The sequence below is a fragment of the Neovison vison genome, chromosome 10 (genome assembly GCF_020171115.1).
Source record: "Neovison vison isolate M4711 chromosome 10, ASM_NN_V1, whole genome shotgun sequence".
Lineage (NCBI taxonomy): Eukaryota > Metazoa > Chordata > Mammalia > Carnivora > Mustelidae > Neogale > Neogale vison.
In genome coordinates, this window is record NC_058100.1 from 61039263 (window position 1) to 61055276 (window position 16014).

Below are 16014 nucleotides of genomic sequence, written 5' to 3' on the forward strand. Positions count from 1 at the left end.
GGCACGAGAGTAAGGAGTTCTCTTAGAGGTAAACACAATTCTTTTTTTTTTTTTAAGATTTTATATATTTATTTGACAGAGAGAGAGAGAGATCACAAGTAGGCAGAGAGGCAGGTAGAGAGAGGGAGGAAGCAGGCTCCCCGCTGAGGAGAGAGCCCAATGTGGGGCTCGATCCCAGGACCCTGAGATCATGACCTGAGCCAAAGGCAGAGGCTTAACCCACTGAGCCACCCAGGTGCCCCATCACAATTCTTAACCAATACCATGGTTTAATATTGGGGGGTAGATGTTTTCCTGATGCAAGAGGAAATCAGATAATCAGTTCAGGGCTGTTATAGCAGCTCCTTGACACCATTACTGTCCCCAGCTCCTTTTACCTTCCTGACTTACTATGCTTAGCATGTGGATTTGGTTCTCATGGTCACAAAAAGGTTGCTGCATCTCCATCCATGTTGTGGGCAGGACAAAAGAAAAACGAGCCAAAAGATTTCAGCCCACGAAGGCATGTTTTTTCAGAAAGTAATGGAAATCCTCCTGAGGGATCTCTTCCATTTGATTGGCCAGAATTCGGACACTCAGCTGCCATCCCTTATTGCAAGTGAGTCTGAGATGAATCTTTTCTCATTCTGGCCTTTATCAAATAGTAAGGCAAAGGAAAAAAGGTTTTGGGTGGCCTTTTGGATGTTCACATCTCTTCCCTACCCATTAGTGGGATTTTTTTCTCATAAAACTTTCCAGTGTAGGGGCGCCTGGGTGGCTCAGTCAGTCCGACTCTTGATTTCGGCTCAGGTCATGATCTCAGGGTCCTTGGATGAACCCTCAGTTCCATGTTCAGTGGGGAGTCTGCTTCTCCCTCTCCCTTTGCCCCTCCCAACTTGTGTGCACACTCTCTAAATGAATAAAATATTTAAAAATTTTTTCAAATGTGTAGAGAGGTAGAAAAAGGGGTAGAGTGAACATTCTCCTCCGTTATCACCCACATTCCACAACCGTCAATATTTTGCCACACGGGCTTCCTGGCTGTCCCAAATTGTATTTTATAGCTCGTTTGTTCCACCCAGAATGTAAAGATTTTCCCTCGAGGCACCTCTCACCCTTAGGATTTTTAAACCATTTTCTTTCTTGTAATTTATCCAACACTAATTTTTCTAAGCTGAAAATTGAGCTTTTGCCATTGAGAGCTCCATGCTGAGCACAGTGACCGTATTCAGGAAGCCCCTGTCTGTTGCTGTGTGGGCTGGCTTGTCTGACTCTGGACCATGCCCACTTGCGTGGCACATGTGCACTTGCGTGGACGAGCTAACTCTGAATTACAGACTTGAGAGTACTGGATCAATCCCCTCTCCATTTTCTTTAAAATAACTGAAATCTAACTGTGTGTCCTCTTCCCACTTGACTAGCAAGGAATTCAGTATCACGTTCCCCGGAGCTCCCCATGAGATCTAGAGGGCTGCCCTCCACCAAACACTGGGCAGATCCTCTCTCTGCCACTGGTCATCTGCCCACCCTGCTTCCTGCTGTTATCCCAGCTGGCCTGGCCCCGGGTCCTCTGACCTCTGGCCTTCTGCTCCCTCCTAGCTGGAGTGCTGGGAGCCCCTATGCCCAGGTGCACCCTTCCTGGGCACCACACAGCTGTGTCTGTGAGGTCTTGCCTCCTCCCCGAGTCATGGGGGTCAAACAGCATAGAGGGGTGCCTTCTCTTCCAGAACCCCAACTTCAGCCTCCTTCCCATCTACAAGACATTGCTCCCCACCTCCTCCTGGTCATTGGCAGGGTCATTCTCCCCTCTCGTCTCCTCACCCCACAGGGGCATCTCCCAGAATGTCTCCAGATCTGGAAAGATCTTTGACTTCTGAGATCTTCAACTTTCCACCTCGCAGTTGTATTCAGCCAAAATTCACTAGTATAACTGCAGCAGGGATGGTCTGGTTGTCTTGAAAGTTTCTGTTCTGATTGGTAAATAGCGTAACAGTTGTAGTTGTAGATGGGAAAATTAATAAATAATGAAGTTCTAAGTGAAACTCATCCATTGATTGTTTCACCAACTGTCAGAAGCTGTGACAGGGGCCCGTGGTGAGCACACCAAGACAGGCTCGTGTGTCCCAGGGTGCACCGACTCTTGACTCCCAGATCTCTCCCTGGCTCTCACCTGCCACCGACTCCAACAGTCACTACGTTTGTGCAAGGGCTAAATGCAGTGTTCCAGTATTTCTGCATTTCCGAATTTACCTATAGAATATTAAAGGTGAACCGATGAAAGAAAATGAAATGTGGATCCATTTGTTACTGTTCACTTAAATATGGTCCACCTCTATCTTCCAAGTCTGCAGAGAACGAGGCGTGATACTGGTAGTGAATCACAGTCCAGAGCCCCTTCTGCGGCTGCGAGCCAGGCCAGCCCAGCTCCCACACTCACAACAATTACTACAAAATCACATAATACATGAAATTATGACAAAATAACTCAACACTTCATAATAATTTGAGCATTTTTTTAAAAAGATTTTATTTATTTATTTGACAGACAGAGATCACAAGTAGGCAGAGAGACAGGCAGAGAGAGAGGAGGAAGCAGGTCCCCACCAAGAAGAGAGCCCGATGTGGGGTTCCATCCCAGGACCCTGAGATCATGACCTAACCTGAAGGTGGAGGCTCAATGCACTCAGCTAGCCAGGCACCCCTAATTTGAGCGTTTTTAACAAAAATACGAGCATCTCCTGGATGCCAGGGAGGCAAACAGTGCTGAGTTTAAGGGCAGATCACATTCTCCCAAAGCTCACGGTTTCATAAGATGATTGTAATTCTCAATAAGAAAAACAATTCCAGAGATCTGTTTCACACAATAATGCACTTGAAAGAACAGAACTGCTAAATTTAAATGTTTGAAATGTTGATAAAATAGCTAAAAATATTAAGAAAATGCCCTGAAAATATGAACCCTAGCCACCATCTGCTTAAATATGATAGAGCATTTCCAAACGTGAACGACTCAACAGCCATTTAAGAGAGAGTACGACCTATATAACCATACACTGCAATCTCTACCGTCCCACTTATTGGAAAACATGTATCTCATGAAAGGAGAAAACAAGTTATTTGAGAAGTTATAAATCAAGACAGTAAAATATTCATTTTCTATGAAACTTGTGTTTTGCATAAAAGCATAGTAATAATTTATTTTATTTTTTAATGACATATAATGTATTATTTGTTTCAGGGATACAGGTCTATGATTCATCGGTCTTACACAATTCACAGTGTTCCCCATAGCACATACCCTCCCCAGTGCCCATCACCCAACCACCCCAGCCCTCCCACCTCCCTCCAAGTAATAATTTATTTTAAAATGAGAAATTTAAATTGAATTTTGGTGGTCTTTGAGGTTTGTAAGGAATCGTTTCTGAAATAATGACAGAACGTTATTGTCAATGTTTGAGAAAAATGGCATCAATGAGAAATATTTCCGTAGAAATCTTTTGTTCAGGCGGGGCTGATATCTCTATGTTAGGGAGAAAGTCTGGCATTTCAGACAGCATTTTAGAAGCATATCTAAATGTTTTAAATTTAAATTTAAAAAATTGATTAAGTCACTGTATTCAGTTATCCCCGGGTGATACAATCAAGCATGTAAATTCAATAAACCACTTTAAATTTTTTCTTGATAAGCTTTATATTTATTACTGTATTAGCCTGCTCTGACTGCTGTAACAAAATGTCACAGACTTTGGTGGCCCAAACAGGAGAATTTTATCTTCTCACAGTCCTGGATGCTGCGTGTCCAAGGTCAAGGTGCCCGGAATATAGTTTCTGGTGAGAGCCCCTCCCCCAGGTTGCCTGCTGTGCCCCCACATGCCTTTCTTCTGTGCATGCATCCAAAGAGGAGGAGGGATCTGGGGTCTCCTTCTCTTCTTACAAGGATACCAGGGCTATCAGATTATGGCCCCATTGTGACCCCACTTAACTGATATCCACCTCTGTATAGTCCCCACCCCCAAATATACCCACACTAGGGGTTCAGGGTTCAAGCTTTGGGTCCACAACAAATACCATACGTCAAATACACAGAATTCAGTGCCATGATAATCTGGGGATAAAGATTAAGAATTGAGGGGCACCTGGATGGTTCAGATGGTTAAGCATCTACCTTCGTCTCAGGTCATGATCTCCAGGTCCTGGGATCGAGCCCCATGTCCTGCTCCCAGGTCAGCTGGGGGTCTGCTTCTCCCTCTGCCTCTCCCCCTGCTTGCACTCTCTCTGTCTCTCTCTCTCAAATGAATAAATAAAATTGTTTAAAATAAAGATTAATAATTGAAAGACTATCTGAATCTTGATGGGCAGCCTGTAATGGTGTAATGCAAAAAGAATTTAGAGATTTTATTTTTTTATTTTTTAAAGATTTCGTTTTTTATTTATTCACTTATTTATTTGAGAGACAGAGCAAGAGAGAGCATGGAGATTTTATATTCACTTCACTGTAACCTGTAAAACAAGAGTGAACATTTTGAAAATGACAAAAGAATTTAGAAAATAAGCTTTAGTAAACAATAATAATGATATTTATATATATATAAATGATATAATGACAATGATATATATGTATGATGATATATAATAATGATATTTCTGTTCTCTCACTTTATAAGAAATAAGTGTTTCTGTTAAATCAATTTAATTCAACCCTCAATAAAGTAATTAAGTAATTAAGCTAAGGATAAGTCAAAGAAACCACAAAGAAACAAAGAAATATGTTATATCACTTGAAACAAAGCAAATTATAAATCCTAAGAAAGCTCTTCGAATACCTTAGTAAATTACTTCAAGCGATGACACAAGTAAGAAGCACAATGAATTTTCCGTTGATTAAATATTGTTACTTTGTGAAACTACATTTGCAAAGCTCCATGGATTGAAGGCGATCAAAAATTAGTAAGTCAATCCGACTCAGGAAATACCCCGCTGGGCCCCAGTCTCTGGTCGTGGGGCTCCGCCACTGCACTGGGGAAGACCTTGGCTCTTCTAGCCCCGAACTCTTGATAAGTGCTCCCAGCACCACGTGGAGCAGAGACGGTGCCCAGCGGAGCTAAGCCCAGAGCTGAGTCACGAACAGATAGACTAGCTGCTGTTTTCAAGCCGCTGGGGTTGGGGGTTGCTGGTTGTGCAGTGATAATTGCGAAAGTCCTTTATTCACCAAGAGACCTTTTTAATGTGGAGCCCACTGTGGACAGAACTCACAGCTTCTAGAAAGGGAAAGCGTCCAGTAAAGCAAATGCTCCTGTAGTTTAGATAAGGTGTGCCTCCAGATCCCATAATTCCCATTTGCTCTAATTCCCACAGCGCCCCCCCCACCCCCGATTCCTTTCCAGACACACAGGGCAGGAATTCTCTGGGGTCTGGGGCAGGGTGACTATTGACATGAACCCACTGTTCATCCCTTGTTTTGTTCTACTTGAGAATTCGGATAGGAAACTTGAGGACTCGGGCTTTGGGGTCATATGTGACAAATCTCCCCCTGCCTCCCCACGCTGGGAGCGCTGTGCCATTCTGAGGGACAGTCTCAGGCGTCCTGCAGAAAATCTGAGGCTAGAAGGTCTAGCCTCACAGGGAATGAGTCTGTAACTCTCAAGATGAATGTTGGGCCTAATTTTACAGTCTGAGTATCGCTGTCATGATTTCCTTTCCATTCCCACCCCCCTCCCCAAACCCCAACTCCCATGGGCCCCAAGAAGCCTCTCTTCTGGCCAAGTTCTGCAGCCTTATCCGCGCCCTCTCTGCTCCCCCAGAACTTGGGCTTAGAAAGCTGTGAGTCCCTTCATCAGTTATCAGTAATACAAACTGTATTCTCCATTTGTGTGAAGGGTTTCTGAAAGCGTTGCTTAGATCAGTGTCTGCACACGCACACACGTGCGTGCACGCGCGACACACACGCCCATGTGTATGCACACACACACGTACCGGGTGTGTGCACACATACACACATGCACAGGCATGATCATGCACAACACCCTCCCCCGTGCACACGCAGGATGGAGGAAGTCCCCACAGCTGCATCTGAATGAGCACCACCCGTTGCAGTGACCCCAGCAGGGAAGGACAGACAACCGTTGAGCGTCTGGGAGAGCGATTTATGAACTGTGGTTACTTCTTATGTAGGCTCCATGCTGGGCGTGAATTCACCACCCTGAGATCCAAACCTGTGATGAGATCGAGAGTTGAGCACGTAACCGATGGAGCCACCAGGCGCCCCTACATCGTGGTTATTCACAGTCAGTGCCAACTGCTTCCAGGCACCAGGCCCTGGGGCCAGCCCTTGCAGCGCCTTGTCTCCCTTCATCCTCTCACTCTGCAGTGTGTGTATCAGCATCTCCCTTTCACCGGCGGGAAACCAGAGACTCAGAGAGGTGAAGCACTTGCCTGAGGTCACACAGAAGACTGTAGGGTCAATTAGGATTCATGTGCATATCTGTCCGACTTGGAAGCCTGATTTCTAAGACAGGGAGGCCTAGGGATGCAAAGACACTTAGCAGCTAAGCCTGTGCCAGCACAAATGGGCTGGTGGGTTTTTTAAGATTTTATTTATGCATTTGAGAGAGAGAGAGAGAGTGGGCACAAGTCAGGGGAGGTGGAGGAGGGGCAGAGGGAGAAGCGAACTCTCCACTGAGCAGGGAGTTGGAGGCAGGGTTCGATCCCAGGACCCTGAGATCATGACCTGAGCTGAAGACAGAGGCTTTAACCCACTGAGCCATCCAGGTGCCCCACAAATGGGCTATCTTATAGTTTGATATGTGGGGCCAAAAAAACAGAAGTTCTCCAGTTGGAACCATGCCATCTTTTGCATTCCGGGTGTGCAGGGAAGGGAGTGGGTATCAAGATGGGCGGGCCTGATGAATCTCTGGTCTTCCCCGATCCTTTGAAATGGGCCTCCAAGAAACCCATCTCTGCGCTGAGACCAAGCCCGTCCCCCACGCCATTTGTAAGGCCCAGCGGTACAGAGATGCCAGTTAACTTTGCCAGGGAAACACAGCTGGTAGACAGAGGGGCCAGGATTCAAACCCAGGCGAGCTGACCACACAGCTGGTTCCAAAACACTGCACCTCACAGAGAGCCTGGACTAATCCTACACATTATACACGACTTGAAATAGAGGAGGAACTTTATGGAGGAGCTGACCCTTCAGCCACAGCTGGAAGCACAGGCAGGACTCAGGGAAGGAAAGGGGTGCAGGGTGCCAACATGCGTGTTCTTTCACAGATCTCGGACTAGAACTATTGGGCTAACAGAGTGAAATGGGAAGCATAACAGGTCTTGAATGCCAAGGCCTGAACCAAACGAAAACAGCTTCAGGGGAAGTCAGAGTCCTGCCTTTTCCAGCCACCCCCACATCACATCTCGGCACGTGTAACTGTAGGGGAGGAGCTGTTTCTGCAGCAAGACCCTCTAAGTCTTCCGTGGAAACCCACACTCATAAACAGAGAACCGAAGCCCTAGCAGGCTGCAGACACAGAGGCCAGGAGTCCCGGCGGACCCTTCCCCTGGGAGCAGGTGTGACGAGGAAGGGCCAAGGTCTGTGCCGGGGAGACAGGGGCACATGTAGCCCCACGCTCACAGTTAAGATGCAGAATGGTCATAGGGCAAGGGCAGGGAGTTGTGGAGGCAAAACAGCCCAAAGAAACCAATAATCCAAACACCTCACATAGGGTTAGAAGGAATTTCATCTCAACAGACATCTATTCATGGTCTGCCATTGAAACACATATGCTGATAAACTGTGACCCTCCGCACCACACAGTGAGGTCCCACCAGTAAGCCCCCGCCCGAGCCCCAGCAGGAGGCAAGTGTGCCAGAGACGCAGTGAGCTCCGGCTCGGTCCTGTCTTGTCCTCCTCGGGGTGTGGTAGTTGTGTGTGTATTCCGGCTTAAAAATCCTTTTCCTTCCTGAAACTCAAGTTTGGAGCAAAAGCTCACTTTGAGCATCAGAACTGTCATCAGAGAGAAAAGCATCTCAATGTCAGAGGCCCCTTGATGACACGGTCAGTTAAGCAGACGACTCTTCGTTTCAGATCAAGTCATGATCTTGGGGTCGTGAGATCAAGCACCGCACCAGGCTCCGTGCTCAGCATGGAGTCTGCTCAAGACCTTCTCTCCCTCTGCCCCTCCCCGCATTTGCTCTCCTTCTCTCTTTTAAATAAATAAATATATATTTTTTTAAATGTCCAAAAAGGGGCACCTGGGTGGCTCAGTGGATTGGGCCTCTGCCTTTGGCTTGGGTCATGATCTCAGGGTATTGGGATCAGGCCCCGCATCAGACTCTCTGCTCAGCAGGGAGCCTGCTTCTCCCTTTCTCTCCGCCTGCCTCTCTGCCTACTTGTGATCTCTGTTTGTCAAATAAATAAAATAAAATCTTTTTAAAAAATTAAAATAAAAATAGAATAAAAGTGTCCAAACGTCAAAGAACAGTTCTTGGAGAAAGCAGGCTCGACCCAGCCCTCGGAGAGCTGGCTTAGAGAAGAGACGACGGCCTGCAGCTCAGCCAGGCTGAGATCCGTTTTGCCTGCACATAGGAAGGTAACGGGAATTATTTCTCATTTAACCCGGACACTCAGTCTCACCTGAGAAGACTGAGACGTTATTCTGATTCAAATGTCAACTTACAATAATGATGTCACCACATCATCCCTTCCTAGGGACTCAAAGAGGAGGAGAGCCCGGAGTGGCCGGGAACCCCACCGTGCATAGCAGCGCATGGAGCTTGTGCCCGGGAACAGTCAACAACCCATTTGCCTGATCGTCTGGCCAAGGCGAGGCAACAGCAGACCCAGACAGGTCTCCTGAGCAGTAAGGGTTGCCTTCCAGCCTTTCATCTCAGAGCCCAGACCTCTGAATGGATCCCAAGGGGGGATCTGGGAGGCGGAGAGTCATCATACAGCCCTTGTGATGGCTCCAAACAAAGGTGGGCCAGGGAGAAGCAGGTGGGGTGGCCCAAGACTTGATGCTAACAGAGCTTCCGAGCTGACCAAGCAAGCTCTCGGGGCAGCAGTTTGGGCCAGCAGGCTCCAGAGCCTGAGAAGCAGCCACCCAAACCCCCAAGTCTTCTTCTGACTCCTAGAATCAGCATCATCAACTCAGAGCTAAGAACTAAGTAAGTTTTTCCTGGTGCTGCCAGCAAAATGAAAAAAAAAAGTGCAAAAATCGAGTTAATTACTCGGGACATGTTGGCAGACACCTCTGCTTGTCAAATTCCATGGTTGTCTGAATGGTTATTTACATCTGAATTAATTTACACTATAGGAGTTTTAAATTTAAATTTTTTTTTTTTTTTTTTTTTTTTTTTTGCTAAAGTAGCAGTAAAGATCCTACTAGAAACTACGCTGTTTCTGAAAAATCCTTCTCCTTCATCTCTGATGTACTGACAGGCGCAGAAGACCCTGCCACAGGGCCACAGTCCTGTGCTAGCAGAGATCCCAAACAGGAACTCATACAGACACACTCCCTAGAGCCACCGCTGTCCTCCCAGCTCCTGGAGCCTGGGTCTGCACCCCAGTCCTCATGATCTCGCCGAGTGTGCATCCAAGGCAAGGCCCTAAGAAAGCCTGGACACTGTTTAAAATTTGAAAAAGAAATGAGGGACGGGGTTCAAAGATACAAACCTCCAGTTTCAAGATAAGAAGTCCTGGGGAAGCGGATACGGCTTAGGGAGTGTAATTAACGGCGTTGTGTTATAGATTCGGAAGTTGCTAAGAGAATGAATCTTCAAAGTTCTCATCATGAGAAGAAAAACTGTAACTCTGTGGCAAATTGTAACCATGATCAGTGTTAACCGATCTGCTTGTAATGACCATTTCATGGCATTGTACCTAAATCACATCTTCTGTTGCCCATGTTGGACTCCCAGAGTGCGATATGTCAGTGATCACTCAACCAAAAAAAAAAAAAAACTTGAAAGATATTGAGGGAAAATGAGAGGAAATGCTACTTACACATTTTTTTTTTAGGATTTCTTTTTTTTAGGTTATCTTCACGCTCCACGTGGGGTTCAAACTCACAACCCCGAAATCAAGAGTCACACGCTCCACCTACTGAGCCAGCCAGTGACACTTTGAACATTGTCATTCAGGCAACAGACAGTTGATGAGACTAGACCGTGTGTCAGGGCTGTCCCGTTAGGTCTCAGGGACACAGATATCCCAAAAGGCAGAACACCATCTCTATCTGCGGAGAGTTCACAGTTTAATGGAGGAAGCAAACATGGGAGGGGACAAAACACAGAATATGGTAAATATTGAAGGGTAGAGCAGACTTTATATTCTAAAACTCAAATATGCAAAAACTATAAATACATTTTCTATAACCAGTCTTTTCTTGTGCTCCATCCCCAGTGACAACATACACACTCCCAGGTTTTTCCAGGAGCCTTAGCCTCAGGCTTTTGGTGGCTGGAAATGTTGCTTTCAGGTAAATAGTCACTCACTTTCCAAGTTCAAAAGGTCTACATCCTGTTTCCAGAGGGGCTCTGGCCACACAGCCGCTTCCTTCTCATATGTAAGGGGGACACGTGCAGGGGCACATGTCCTGTCTTGACAGCACCCCACAGGGGCCTATGATCCACAGGCTGTCCCCTGACCTCTTCTGGACACGGATGTCCCCGCTGTGGCTGGTCCCACCAGTGTCCTGGGCTGCTGTGCCCAAGGGCTGAGGTCCTAGGTGGCTGGCCTTCCTCTGTGTCCTCCCTGGTCCCGACCCCTGGCTCCTTCTTCATGACTGCACCCCTACCCGGCCCACGGAGACTGCAGGACGCAAGGTAGTGTGCAGAGCGTGGGGAACCAGAAATATGGCCCAAAGTGCCAGCCCTGCCTAGCGCTTCCACACAGTGTTCATCTCCCAGGGGTGCCCTCATGAAGTCCCAAAGACTGGGGGCCCTAGAACTACAGAAATGAATTTTCTCAGGGTTCTGGGGGCAGGAAGTCTGAAGCCCAGGGCGGGGGTGGTCGGCAGGGGCACACCTCCTCCCAGTCTCTATAGGAGGACTCCCCGCCCCTGGCCCCTTCCAGCCTCTACTGACTCCCGGCGCTCCTTGGTCTGCAATGGCATCACCCCACCTCTGCCTCCATCCTGTGTCTCCCCACGTGACAAAAGCCAGACTTTCTCTCAGCAGGCGGCAGCTTCCCAGGGAAGCAAAGAACTTACTCACAAGTCCCCAAAGTCCCCAGATCATCAGAGTCATGAGAGCCCCTTGGAGGTTCCGACACTCATCCCACGCAGAGCAGCAGATCATTCAAAGGTCAACTTCCCTCTCTGGATGGGAGGCTGTGCCCCACGTCAAGCAGTTTCTGCAACACCAGCTGTGTGTCCTACAATTAACTCAATTCTGATACTGTCTCCCGGGAGGTGGCATCAGACCCCACAGGTTCTAGGCTCTGTCCCTCGAGACCCACCCCCTCCCCGTTTCAGACTCCAAACACCAGTGCAGGCTGTTAGCCCTCCTCCTGACCCACAGGCTGTTGTTAAAAATCAAAGTTCAGCTGAGTACATCCGAAGATCCAACCGGCTTTATCAATGAGCTCGCAAACCTGGCAGCACCCCACCCAGCAAGTAGAGGGACCTCTGGGGAGTTTACAAAATGGAAGGTTTTTATAGGCAGAAGCGTGGGGCAAGAAATTATGAGTAACAGAAAAGATTGTTTCAGGCAAAGTCTTAACAGGTTACAAGATTATAACAAGGATTCAAATGAGCAGCCAGATGAAGAAATACATAGGCTGAGTCTAGAAAGATCCCCAACACAGGAAAGGTCCCCAAGGAGTTTGGAGGAGCACAGATGTGTTCTGTTGCATGAACCTGGAAGCCCTCTGAAGCTCATCCTTTTGGATTTTTGTGGAGGCTTCATTACATAGGCACGATTGATTACAGCATTGGCCATTGGCCATTGAACTCAATCTCCAACCAGATCACTCTCCCAGGAGGTCAGGAGTGGGACTAACAGTTCCACCCCTCCAGTCACACAGTGCCCACCCTGGGCAACCAGCCCCCAGCCTAAGATTGCTTAGGGATTTACAAAAAGTCACCTCATTAGCATCAACTCAAGTGTGATTGAAAGGGGCTTCTTACGAATAAGGAGGCACCCACTTCACCTTTATATCTCTCAAGACTTTCCAGGAACTGAGGATAAAAATCAAGTATTACAGCAAAAGATGGTCCCATTGCTCTTATCCCTGAGAAAATCCCTTAGAAATTGAATAAAAACCAAATATGCATATTTCAACATCACACTGCCCTGTTCCTCCCCCAGCACCGGGGAGGAGGGAAGGACTTTCCTTGTTCATGTAAGAACATTCCTACATCAGCTCTGTATCTGGAGTTCTCTCTAGGCTCAGTAAAAATCCCAAGATTTGTGTTGGCCCAGTTGTCTCTCACTATGAAAGGAGAAGACATAAAATCTCTAGAAAGCCCTTTTCTCTTCCCACAAAGTCTGTCTTTCAAGACTACTGCCTGATTATAGATTCAAAATAACCAGGGCACCTAGCCCTGGGTGGCTCAGTAGTTAAGCATCTGCCTTCAGCTCAGGTCATGATCCCAGGTCTCTGTGCTTCGTGGAGAATCTGCTTCTCCCTCTCCCTCTGTTGCTCCCCCTGTTCATGCTCTCTCTCTCTCTCTCTAGCTCTCTCTCTCTCAGTCAAATAAATAAATAAATAAAATCTTGAAAAATACCCAACTATGACGCTATGCCTACTGTTCACTGAGACATTGATGGATCAGACACGCAGCTATGGGATCACCAGGAATGGGGACTTTCAGCAACAAAAGAACTATATTGTGATTTCATGCCACCAGTAGCTGGCACACGTATTCGCTGCCTAAGGAATCCCATACGGGACCCCCTGAAGGGACCATGTCTTGCCCATCTTTATTCCCATAAGCATGGCACCTGGCATATGGAGGACACTTGTTCTATGTGTGTTGAATGACTGGGGAGACCTGGAAGGCTTCCTGATAGAGGTGACATTGAGTCAGGCCTTGGAAAATAAACGAGTAGGATTTTGATCGAGGCACATGTGCAGGAAAGGCATTATAAGCAAAGGGCAAAGGACCGAAGGCCTGGAGGAATGACAGCAAGGGCACCTCCTGGAGGCGGAGGACCCCTGTGTGGCCAGTGGGGGTGGGAGATGAGGCCAGAGAGGTAAGCCTCTGATGACGTCGAGTTGGGATTTAACAGGAAGGAAATGGAGGGAAGTGATACAGGCTGAAGACAGAGCGTGCTTCTAGGGTTGTTCAGATGGAGTAACGCCTTACTGACCTGTGACAGATGACTGGGGAAGCCAGTGAAGGTCTTCAGAGCAAGACTCTCCAAATGGGCCACTTTGGCATGTGGACTTTCTGGGGTAAGGGCAATCAAGATGCAGCAGACTCGGGAGAAACTTCTGCCCCTCCCCTGACTACCTAGAGGGATGTAAATTGTGGGTCCTTCCCAGAATCAGAATTATTACTAGAGATCAATTTTATCCAAGTGACCCATCTGAATGAGAAAGCAGACATCTCATTACCAAACAATGCCCTGTGGATGGTGGTCCTCCATTTGGAGAGGCCCCAGGCCCCTATCCATCCTTAGTTCAAGACAGCACATGTGGCTCAGTTTACCTCTTCTGTCTTTGAACCTCTCTGTATGTGGGGTTCCAGTAGGCGCAAAATTAAATTTGATTTGTTGCTGTTAATCTGTCTCATGTCCGTGTGATTTTCAGACCAACCAGAAGAAACTCTGAAGGGTAGAGTAAAATTGTTTCTCCCCCAACAGTAGCTTTTCTGGGGGTTCCTCCCTGATCTTTGAGGCTGATGCCAGCAGTTGCCATGTCCCTCCCTTTCCTACACGTGCCCTTGGCTCGGCCCTGCCTCACAGACCTCACGCCGGCCAACCCACACTGACATTCCTGAGACTCCCGTGTTCTCATCTCGCATGAAGGCCAAGAGCTTCACACAGTCAACACCAGTCCTCAAAGTAGGGATATTCCCAAGAAACACATCTCAGGACCAAGAACCGCCTCATCTTTTCAAATCGGTCACTGCAAGTCATAATGCTGACTCGTGTAGCCAAAGCATCATGACGAATGATAAATACGCCTGTTCATCAGATTCGAGTTCTGCCATCCTGATGACTGCAGAGTGAATATTTTTACCAGCCTTTCTTTGTTCCATGACAAAAGGATCAGCTTCCCAAACAGGAAGGGTGCGCGTCAGCACTTTTTCTCTGCCTTTTAATGAAACATTGTCTGGCCCGGCAGTGAGGGTTTGTGATAGAACTGGGTAATTTTCTTCTGGTGCCCAAACGAGACTTAAATCCAGTTTGTTGGAGGTCAAGCAGTCCCTTGCTGTCTTATATAACACCGGATCTCACACTGTCCAGGAGTCACCGTTATTCCAGAGACAGTCAATGACAAATCAGAGGTACAGGGGGATTAGGTCTATAGGGGTATTACATGTCTCTCTGCAACAGAAACTTGAGAATTTTTTTCCGAATGCCTTTGCTCTGCACAGTATAACTCTTTTTCAAAAGAAAGAATTAGACAAAACTGAAGTTGGAGATTGCAATAAAATAGCTTTTAAATACATAATGATGATGGTAATGTCAGCTATAATAGCATGCAAAAATATCCTTTTGAAAAACTGTCCACAAAGAACTCAAATAACCACGTATCCTGTGGAATTATCTCCCCGGAAAAGGCTGTTAATGAGGTTCACGCAGTCACCAGTGAGTGGGGGAGCCCAGCAATGGCTGATGGGGGAGGGGCGCGGAGAGTGGGGAGCACATGGAGCCTCACGGCCTGACACCACCAGCAAAGCACTTTCCAGCCTCCTGGCCCCAGGAAGCTTGAACCAGTTACGGAGGAGTGGCCCAGTGGGACAGTCCACCCAGGAGACTTCTTCCATCCCCCTCAGGAAGCCGCCTTCACCCAAAACTGTGTTCTCTGCGCATGATCTCCACCCTGTGAAAATTTCTCCGTTGCTAAAGCCGGGGGGAGCTCCTTTCTACCTGCTGGATGGGATGTGGGCTCCACTCCGGGCCCGCAGTTGGGGCTTCTGACAGGCCTGACATCACCTCACATCCTCCTTGCTCCTTCACAGAGCCTTTCAAGCGGACCCCCTCTCCCACCTCATGTCCACCCTGCTGAGTCCTGAATCCAAGTTCGACTACATTACAAACTGGGCTGTTGCCATCAGCTTCCATTGCGGTGTTTTAAAAACAAAAATCCTTGAACAGATTTCTTGGGCTCCACAGGAGATCTCCTGATTCAGAAACTCTGCTGGCGGGGTCCCGGCAGGCCCCAAAGTTCTGCCCCGGAGAACTCCCAGGTGCCTCGGAGGCATCTGGGTTGAGGGATGGCTGACCGACCACCCTGGTCTCTCATCAGGGTAGATGAGAGTTGGCTCCTGCCCACTGGTTCCCACTCACAATGCAGATCTCCTCCTTCCTCACTGTGCCACAGCTTGCCCATACTGGTCCCCTTTCTGGTTGTCATTTCCACCCTGGAGCTGGGACTCATGCCACCCGCTCACCTGACAGGTCCCCCACATACCCAACGAAGACCCACCAACCTCTCCCTAACAAAAACTCACGGTCCTTGGAGACTCATCTCCTGTGCTGCCTCCCTACAGGACCCCGAGGTCACTCAGTGACTGCCCACGGCCAGAAATGTTCCCTCTGTCCCCTGAATTCTTGCAGCACTTGGTAAGTGCCTAGGGAAGGTAGGTACATAGCAGATGGACCAGAAGTGTCTGGGACCAGAGACTCACGTGACTCAGACCCATGTCTTTAAAGGTTGATGTGCGTGCGTGTGTGTGTGTGTGTGTTAAAAGATTTTATTTATTTATTTATTTATTTATTTATTTGACGGAGAGTGAGAGAGGGAACACAAGCAGAGGGAGTGGAAGAGGGAGAAGCAGATACCCCACTGAGCATGGAGCCGAGCATGGGGCTTGATGCCAGGACCCTAGGATCATGACCTGAGCCAAAGGCAAATGCTTAATGACTGTG